Raw genomic sequence first — 9,219 nt, 5'->3', positions numbered from 1 at the left:
CTAGGCAAAGGCGGGGGCAGCAGCATAACGTCGTGACGTCGCCCTGCGTCGCGCGCCGGAGAGGGCGTGGCCTAGGGCCCCTGCGCAGGGAGTGTGCTGCCCCCTTGGGGTTCTCGCGCGCCGGGGTCGCAGCTCTCTGCCTTCGCCCTGGTCGCCGCACGAGCCCGCGGCTGCCTCTAGCTGGGGCGGCCGGGCCCAGGGCAGAGCCGGTTGCTTGAGTAAATAAATGCAACACGCAAACTAAGCGTTACACACTAGATAGGCAGGATCTACATGAGCAAATTCTCACCCTGAGTGACAAACAGGTGGGCAGATTGTTACGGGCACACGCGGCCTTGGCTTTGCAGCTTGGATTTCCCAGGTTTTCTTACACAGGCTAGGAATCTCTCTCCAGCCTGGCACCATCACTTCTCATAGTTCAATCTTTGTCCCTCAGGTGTTTCCAGGTGAGAGTGAGGCCCCCCCCCCCATGTCATTGTCCCCCTTTTATCTCCTCTTCCCACTTGCTGGAAAACTCTTGCGGTGACCTGGGTCCAACAGTTAATAAAAATAAATAAATTAATGGAGATATCCTATCTCCTAGAACTGGAAGGGACCTTGAAAGGTCATTGAGTCTAGCCCCCTGCCTTCACTAGCAGGACCAAGTACTGATTTTGCCCTAGATCCCTAAGTGCCCCCCCCGGATTGAACTCACAACCCTGGGTTTAAGTAGGCCAATGCTCAAACCATTGTGCTAGCTGTCCTGCCCCTGCTTCCATTGGGTAGTGTTATCTTGGAGAGATTTCTATTGCATATAGTTCCTGGGGTAACCCCGGTGCTTGTGTGCATTTCCTCAATAAGCCATTGAGGAATTTAATTTTAATTGTTGTACCTGAAAAGGCTGTTTTGAACCTCATGTGTTTCAGTAACATACATAGCTGAACTCATAACTTCACATACAACAATAGCACATACAGTCCAACAAGACATTAATGTCTAGCAGATAAAGATGTTTAGAATGATACCTTACAAGACATACAGTACTTTGTACAAAACATATCCTAATGACATGACAGTGGCGAATATTGGGGTGTCAGGGTGTCCCACCCAGCTGTTCCTCCCACTCTATCAAGCCCCCAGTAAGACTGACTGGCTGCTTAACCCCCATGTTGCAGTTCCTCTTTGGACACCTACCCCGTGAGATCTGCTCCCTCTCTGGTCCGGTTTCATACAGAGCTGCCCTGCCCTCCCCAGATAGTCACTCCTGTTACCAGATGAATGGCCTTCTGCCATTCGGCATATCAAAACCTGAGCAGCACTGGGGGGAAGCTTTGTGACATCTCTCCCACTAGCAGCTCCTTTCCACTCTAACCTTCCTGTTTGTGTCTAATCTCTGTGGGGTGTAGGACGAGGCCCAGAAACTGAAGTTTTTGGATTGCATCAGCACCCTCAGCAGAGCCATCTGGCCAGGAGTCCAGAGAGAAACCTCAATGCTAGCAAAGCCGTCCTTGTGGAGAAGATAGCGGTGAGTAAAACACGCACTGGGGCTGTGTTACTTGGCGGGTTTAGTGATTGGCCTGGAGATCTCTGCAGATTGTCTTAACTTCAACTGCTAACCATTGGATTGTGTTAGACGTTTGTCTGTTAGACTGAAGAGCCCATTATCAAGTATTTGCTCCCCGCAAATGAGACAGGGATGGATTGGCAGCAGCGGGGTTCTGCCGGCTTACGCCAGGCCGGGATCCTTGGGGAGGCCACGTGGGGACATGATGGCTCATTGCTGAGATACAGGTTGCTGTTTTGAACCTCGCCCATCTCAGCTAGGACTGGAAATCTCCACCTCCTCCAGTGGTTTAGCGGCCGACGTGTGGGTGCAGCTCAGCGCCTGACTGGCAGGGGACCAAAGACAAAATAGCCTCCTGGGCGTTAGTTTCAGCAGAGGCCACAGAGGGCAGGAGGAGGCCGGTTCCACCTTCGCATGAGGCACATTGGCCGGGGATGCGGAGGGGAGGCCTGGGCTGGGCACCAGGAATTCCGGTCTCCACAGCGGCGAGCGGCCCATCACTAAGGCTACAGGCCACGAGTCCTGGGGGGCTCATGGCATTTCTCAGACCCTGGGTGGCATTTGCAGATGTGCTCAGCACTGGCCTCCTTCTGCTCCCGCTGAGGTCAACAGAACGGCTCCCTCCTGCCCGTCATGGGAGCAGAGTTAGGCCGACGCTGGGCGCTCTGGACAACCCCACCCAGCGCGTCCCCTCCTCCCCAGGCCTTTGGTGGACAGCGAGCCCCTGTAGCTGGCACATACAGGCTATGCATGGGGGTGGGGAGGGTTGGCACAAGCAGCGGGCCCAGGGCTCAAAGGCCTATTGTGCTGCTGCCCATGAGTGGGAGGGGGGAGGGTCCCCGGGTACCTTGACGTAGTGATCCTTGGAGCCGGTGACGACCAGGTCATGGTTGCTCGCGGTCTGGTTCACAGTGAGACACATCACAGGCCTTATGTGGCCGGTCAGCTTGCCGATAGGCTGCAACCTACAAGCAGGAGCTGGGGCCATTGGAGTCTGGGGCGTGCTCAGCAGGAGGCGCTTGTTCCTGCAGGCCCTTCACTGGCCCAGTCTCCAAGGCTCCCAGCAGGGACCCTTCCAGCCCTAGGCCCCTCTCCATCACCCCCTCGAATTGGGAGCTCCGACTCTGGGGCACTAAGCACGGAATGCCCTGGGGATACCCTGTCCCTGGGCACCATCGGCTACGATCCTGGCCTTGAGCTAGGGGCGGAGAGCTGGGTTCAGGAGCAGTGTCGGAGGGGCTCAGTGCACCAGCCAGTCACCCCAAGAGCTGCAGCGCTGGGTCCTGCTTTCACCCATCCTTGGGCCTGATCATCTACCCCGGAGACCTGCCCCAGCAGCTGCTGTAGTGCGAAGCCCTAGAGCAGACAGACTAAGCTGCTCGGGGTTTGTGCCAGGGCAGCTGCCCCTGGTGCCAGTCCTGGCTGTGGCCCTTCACCCTGTCTATGCTGGGGGCCACCCTCCTGCTCCCCCTCCACCGGGATTCTGGCTCTGGGGTCCCTTTGAAGAGCCTTGGCGCTGAGGCCAATAGTCCCAGGCCAAATCCACCCCTGCCTCAATAACACAGCTTCCAGACGGGAGGGAGCAGGGCCCAGCCCAGAATGGCTGCTCCCTCTGCCTACGCAGCACCCATCTCCCTCCCCACAAGAGCTGCCCTCGCCTGGGAGCCCGAACTAGCCCCGCCTGGACCTGTTGAGCTCCCAGATGCGGACGGAGTTCCCGGCGGTGGCGTAGAGCATGGTGCCGGCGGGGTTGAGCACAGTCTGGTTGATCTGGGGCTCGCCCTGCATGCTGGCGATGGTGCGGGTGGTGGTCTCGGCATAGGTGTCCCCAGAGATCACCTGACCTGAAGAGCTAAGCCAAAGAGACAGAAACAGGTGAGCCTCAAGACAGAGACCCTCGGGGAAGGGGGTGGGTAATTTACATTGTGTGGAATGGAAGATCTAGTCCATTGTGGACTGATTAGAAGGCTGGAGAGCGTCTGTCCCCAGTCATCTAGGTAGAGGGTGAAGCAACACCACTTCTTGGCCACATGCAGTGCCAGTGGTGCCAGGATGAGACCTCCTCTCAGCCCCATGTCCCCTCAAGCCAGGAGCAACGGCACAGCAAGGGTGACCCAGGCAGCAGCTTTTGGGGCGTCCCCAAGGGAGGTGCCTTGTCGAGCAGCCAGCCAGACCCATACCAGCCGGCATGCCAGCTCCACGCCCAGGGCGGAGCGACACAAACCCCACCCCTGGCCTGGAGTTGATGTTGACAGGCAGCCCAGGCACATTCCCGCCAGTCAGATTTTAGGCCTGGGGAGGGACTGCAGGCAAAGAGACGTCTCAGTCTGTGGCTGGGCACCAGAGAGAGGGGCTGATTTGCTGGAGTCTGGAAACGGTGCGGCAGCTGCAGATGGGTCATTACCCATCCCCGATCAAAGCAACTGTAGGGTGCACGGTGCCCCCCGAAACAGACGAGAGAAGCAACTGCCCTGGCAGAGCACCAAGCCACGGAGCCTCCGCGAGCCAGGCCAGGCTAGAGCGACCAGCATTGCAGCATTCCTAGACTCAGCCCTGCAGACCGGGCCGGCCACCTGGTCTTTGCAATGCTGCCCTGGGTGCAGGACACTGGCAGGGCAGTGCGTCGAGTTTGGCCAGGCCCACAGGGCAGCCTCAGGGCGCCAGGTACCTACGGGAGGGTGTGGACGCACTTGGCCGAGTCCCGGATGTCCCACACCTTGATGAAGGAGGTGGAGACGGTGAACACCATCCCCGAGTGGCTGCAGTACTTGATGAATATCACATTACTGGGGTGGCCCTTCAGTGAGGTGATTTCCTGGCCCGTCACCAGGTTCCACATTTTGCAGCTCCGATCTGCGGGAGGAGGCGGGAGCATGTGACGCTGCAGGGCCTTTCCCGTCCTCAGCAGAGGAACCCCACGGCTCTCCCCCCCCCCCCCCCGCCACTGCCTCCCCCTGCTCCCACGAGTGCCCCAGGGGCGAGAGGGGAGCTCAGTCCCCGTGGCTCATCCAGCCCCTGGCACCTGCGCCGGACCTGCCGATGGGGGGAGGGGCTATTAGTGCCAGGTGCAAGGTGAACATCCGGCCACTAGGGACCGGGCAGAGGCCCCAACAACTCGCTTCATGGATGTCACCACACAACTGTTCAGCCTAAGGACTCGTGCAGCATTGCTGCCCTCTGCTGGGGGGACCCAGAACTGTACCGGCCCATTGTGGCATTTGGGGCTCTCAGGCAGGCTGGTGCTGTCCGAGCAGGAGGCTCCTGTCCTGTCCCCACAGTTCAGGGTGGCTCAGCCCCTCCCCTGGGTAACAGGCTCACTCCCCAGTGATCACACCCAGAGCTCAGCAGCCGGCTCGCCCCCGAGGCGCAGACTTTTGGATCCGGAGAACAGCAGCTCGTCGGTGGCGTCCATGCAGAGAACGGGCTTGGAGTGTCCTTCTGCTACGGAGATGCACTGCAGCGGGGCCGTCCGGGCACTCCTGGCACCGCCCACGGGGTTAATGAGGCCCCTTCCGTGGGAGAGAGAGAGCAAGGGCGTCAGCAGGAGGGCGCTGGCTGGGTGACCCAGGATGAAGCCAGATCCCGCCCCGCGAGGCTGCCAGGGCCTGCTAATGGGGCTCCGGAGCAAAGCAAACCACAGACAGAGGCTGTGGGGCAGCCTGCTCCCCAGACAGGCCCCCTGGGGGCAGGTCACACCCCATTGGTGCTAAGGGCTCAGAGACTCGTGCAGACCCTGCCTTGGCTTGGGGCTGGGGCTTGGAAAGGAAACGGGCTTCTCCCCCTGGCCATCTCACTGCTGGCACAGATGAGCCACCCCCTCACCCTCCCGTGAGAGCTGTGGGTGGCCCCTGTGCCCCATCCAGGCAAGATCCCGAAGCAAACAGAGTCCAGGCTGCTGCATGGCACACGCTGCCCCATCCCCTGTGGAGTCAGAGACTAGCAGGGACAGGCTGGCTCCAGACCCAATCCCAGAACCTCCAGGCTTGAACAAACTGGGGCCCTGCTCCAGCCGTGCTGTTTGGGGCATAAGGGCACCACCCCGTGGCCAGCGGGAGGAAGCGCCCTCTCTCCATCTGACCCACTCCGGTTTCCCAATGAGCTACACCCCGGTTTGGCAGATGGGGAAGGGATTGGCAGATGGAAGGGTTCCTGGCCAATGGGAGCTGCGGAGCTGGCCCTCGGGGTGAGAGCAGCACGTGGCGCCTCCCTGGCTGCCCATGCTTCTAGGGGCTGCAGGGACCTGGTGGCCAGTTCCGGGAGCTGCGCCGAGCTAGGGTATGCCGAGAGCCTGCCTTAGCCCCAGGCCCCCACAGCGCTGCCAACCAGACTTTTAACGGCCCGGTCGGCTGTACTGACCAGAGCTGCCAGGGTCCCTTTTCAACTGGGCGTTCTGGTCCAAAACCAGATGCCTGGCAACTCTAGTGTCCTCCCATATCATGTCCCCACCGGTGTATTATTGTAGGTCCTCCCAGAACCTTTACCCACTGCCTTGTTATTGTAGTACCCTCCCATACCATGCCCCCACCCGTGTGTTATTGTAGGTCCTTCCATAACCTTTACCCTTGTTATTTACTTTACTGCCTTGTTATTGGGAGGAGATGTTGCCTTATATATCAAAGATGTATATATCTGGACTGAGGTTGAGATGGCAATAGAAGACAGACTTGTGAAAAGTCTCTGCGTAAGGATAAAAAGGGTAAAAAACAAGGGTGATGTCATGGTAGGGGTCTACTACAGACCATCTATCCAGGAAGAAGAGGTGGATGAGGCTTTTTTAAATAACTAACAAAATCATCCAAAGCACAGGACTTGGTGGTGATGGGGGCCTGCAACTATCCAGACATCTGTTGGGAAAATAACACAGCAAGGCACAGATTATCCAACAAGTTCTTGGGATGTATAGGAGAAATTTTTTTATTTCTGAAGGTAGAGAAAGCTACTAGGGGAAGAGGCTCTTCTAGATTTGATTTTGACAAATAGGGAAGAACTGGCTGAGAATCTGAAAGTGGAAAACAGCTTGCATGAGAGTGATCATGAAATGAGAAAGTTCTTGATTCTAACAAATGGTAGGAGGGAAAATAGCACAATAAAGATAATGGATTTCAAGAAGGCCGACTTTAGCAAACTCAGGGAGTTTGTAGGTGAAATCCCATGGGAAGCAAGTCTAAAGGGAAAAACAGTTCAAGAGTGTTGGCAATTTTTCAAAGAGATATTATTAAGGGCACAAGAGCAGAAAATGTGGAAATGGCAGAAGTGCTAAATGACTTCTTTGTTTCAGTTTTCACCAAAAAGTTTAGTAGCGACTGGACGTCTAACATAGTGAATGCCAGTGAAAAATGAGGTCAGATCGGAGGCTAAAATAGGGAAAGAACAAGTTAAAAATTACTTAGACAAGTGATATGTCTTCAAGTCATCAGGGCCTGATGAAATACATCCTAGAATACTTAAGGAGCTGACTGAGGAGATATCTGAGCCAAAAACTCATGGAAGACCGGAGATATTCTAGAAGAATGGAAAATGGCAAATATAGTGCCCATCTATAAAAAGGGGAATAAGGACAACCCGGGGAATTACAGACCAGTCAACTTAACTTCAGTACCTGGAAAAATAATGGAACAAATAATCAAGCAAGCAATTTGCAAACACTTAGAAGATAATAAGGTGATAAATAACAGTCAGCATGGATTTGTCAAAAACAAATCATGTCAAACCAACCTAATAGCTTTCTTTGACAGGGTAACAAGCCTTGTAGATGGGGGGAAGCAGTAGATGTGGTCTGTCTTGACTTTAGTAAGGCTTTTGATACTGTCTCACATGACCACCTCATAAACAAACTAGGGAAATACAACCTAGATGGAGGTACTATAAGGTGGGTGCATAACTGGTTGGAAAACTGTTCCCAGAGAGTAGTTATCAGTGATTCACAGTCATGCTGGAAGGGCATAACGAATGGGGTCCCATAGGGATCAGTTCTGGGTCCACATCTGTTCAAAATCTTCATCAGTGATTTGGGTAATGGCATAGAGAGTACACGTATAAAGTTGCGGACGATACCAAACTGGGAGGGGTTGCAAGTGCTTTGGAGGATAGGATTAAAACTCAAAATGATCTGGACAAACTGGAGAAATGGTCTGAAGAAAATAAGATGAAATTCAATAAGGACAAATGCAGAGTACTCCACTTAGGAAGGAACAATCAGTTGCACACATACAAAATAGGAAATGACTGCCTAGGGAGGAGTACTGCGGAAAAGGATCTAAGGATCATAGTGGATCTCAAGCTAAATGTGAGTCAACAGTGTGACACTGTTGCAAAAAAAGCGAACATCATTCTGGGATGTATTAGCAGGAGTGTTGTAAGCAAGACACAAGAAGTAATTCTTCCGCTCTACTCTGCACTGATAAGGCCTCAACTGGAGTATTGAGTCCAGTTTTGAGTGCCACATTTTAGGAAAGATGTAGACAAATTGGAGAAAGTCCAGAGGTGAGCAACAAAAATGATTAAAAGTCTAGAACAGTGGCTCTCAACCTTTCCAAACTACTGTACCCCTTTCAGGAGTCTGATTTTGTCTTGCGTACGCCCAAGTTATATCTCACTTAAAAACTACTTGCTTACAAATCACACACAAAAATACAAAAATGTCACAGCACGCTATTACTGAAAAATTGCTGACTTTCTCATTTTTACCATATAATTATAAACTAAATCAATTGGAATATAAATATTGTACTTACATTTCAGTGTATAGTATATAGAGCAGTATAAACAAGTCATTGTCTGAATGAAATTTTAGTCTGTACTGACTTTGCTAGTGCTTTTTATGTAGCCTGTTGTAAAACTAGGCAACTATCTAGATGAGTTGATGTCCCCCCGGAAGACCTCTGTGTACTCCCAGGGGTACATGTACCCCTGGTTGTGAACCACTGGTCTAGAAAACATGATCTATGAGGAAAGTTTGAAAAAACTGTATTTGTTTAGTCTGGAGAAGAGAAAACTTAGGGGGGACATGATAGTTTTCAGGTACATAAAAGGTTGTTACAAGGAGGAGGGAGAAATTTGTTCTTGTTAACCTCTGAGGATAGGACAAGAAGCAGTGACCTTAAATTGCACCAAGGGAGATTTAGGTTGGACACTGGGACAAACTTTCTAACTGTCAGGATAGTTGAGCACTGGAATAAATTGCCTAGGGCAGTAGTTCTCAAACTTTTGTGCTGGTGACCCCTTTCACATAGCAAGCCTCTGAGTGCAACCCCCCTTATAAATTTAAAACACTTTTTATATATTTAACACCATTATAAATGCTGGAGGCAAAGCGGGGTTTAGGGTGGAGGCTGACAGCTCGTGAGCCCCTGAGGGGTCCCGACTCCCAGTTTGAGAACCCCTGGCCTAGGGAGGTTGTGGAATCTCTGTCATTGGAGGTTTTTAAGAGTAAGTTAGACAAACACCTGTCAGGATGGTCTAGGTAATACTTAGTCCTGCCATGAATGCAGAGGACTGGACTAGAAGACCTCTCGATGTCCTTTCCAATCCTAGACTTCTATGATTCTATGATTATATATTCTCCACCATAACATGTGCCTGCAGGGTGCACCGGCATGTTATGGCAGCACACACATTACAAACTATACATACACCGGTATGTTATAGGAGAGTCTCCTGTAGCATGCAGACCCCTG

Source organism: Trachemys scripta, chromosome 4 (genome assembly GCF_013100865.1).
Source record: "Trachemys scripta elegans isolate TJP31775 chromosome 4, CAS_Tse_1.0, whole genome shotgun sequence".
NCBI lineage: Eukaryota > Metazoa > Chordata > Testudines > Emydidae > Trachemys > Trachemys scripta.
Note: the sequence above shows the minus strand (reverse complement) of the source record.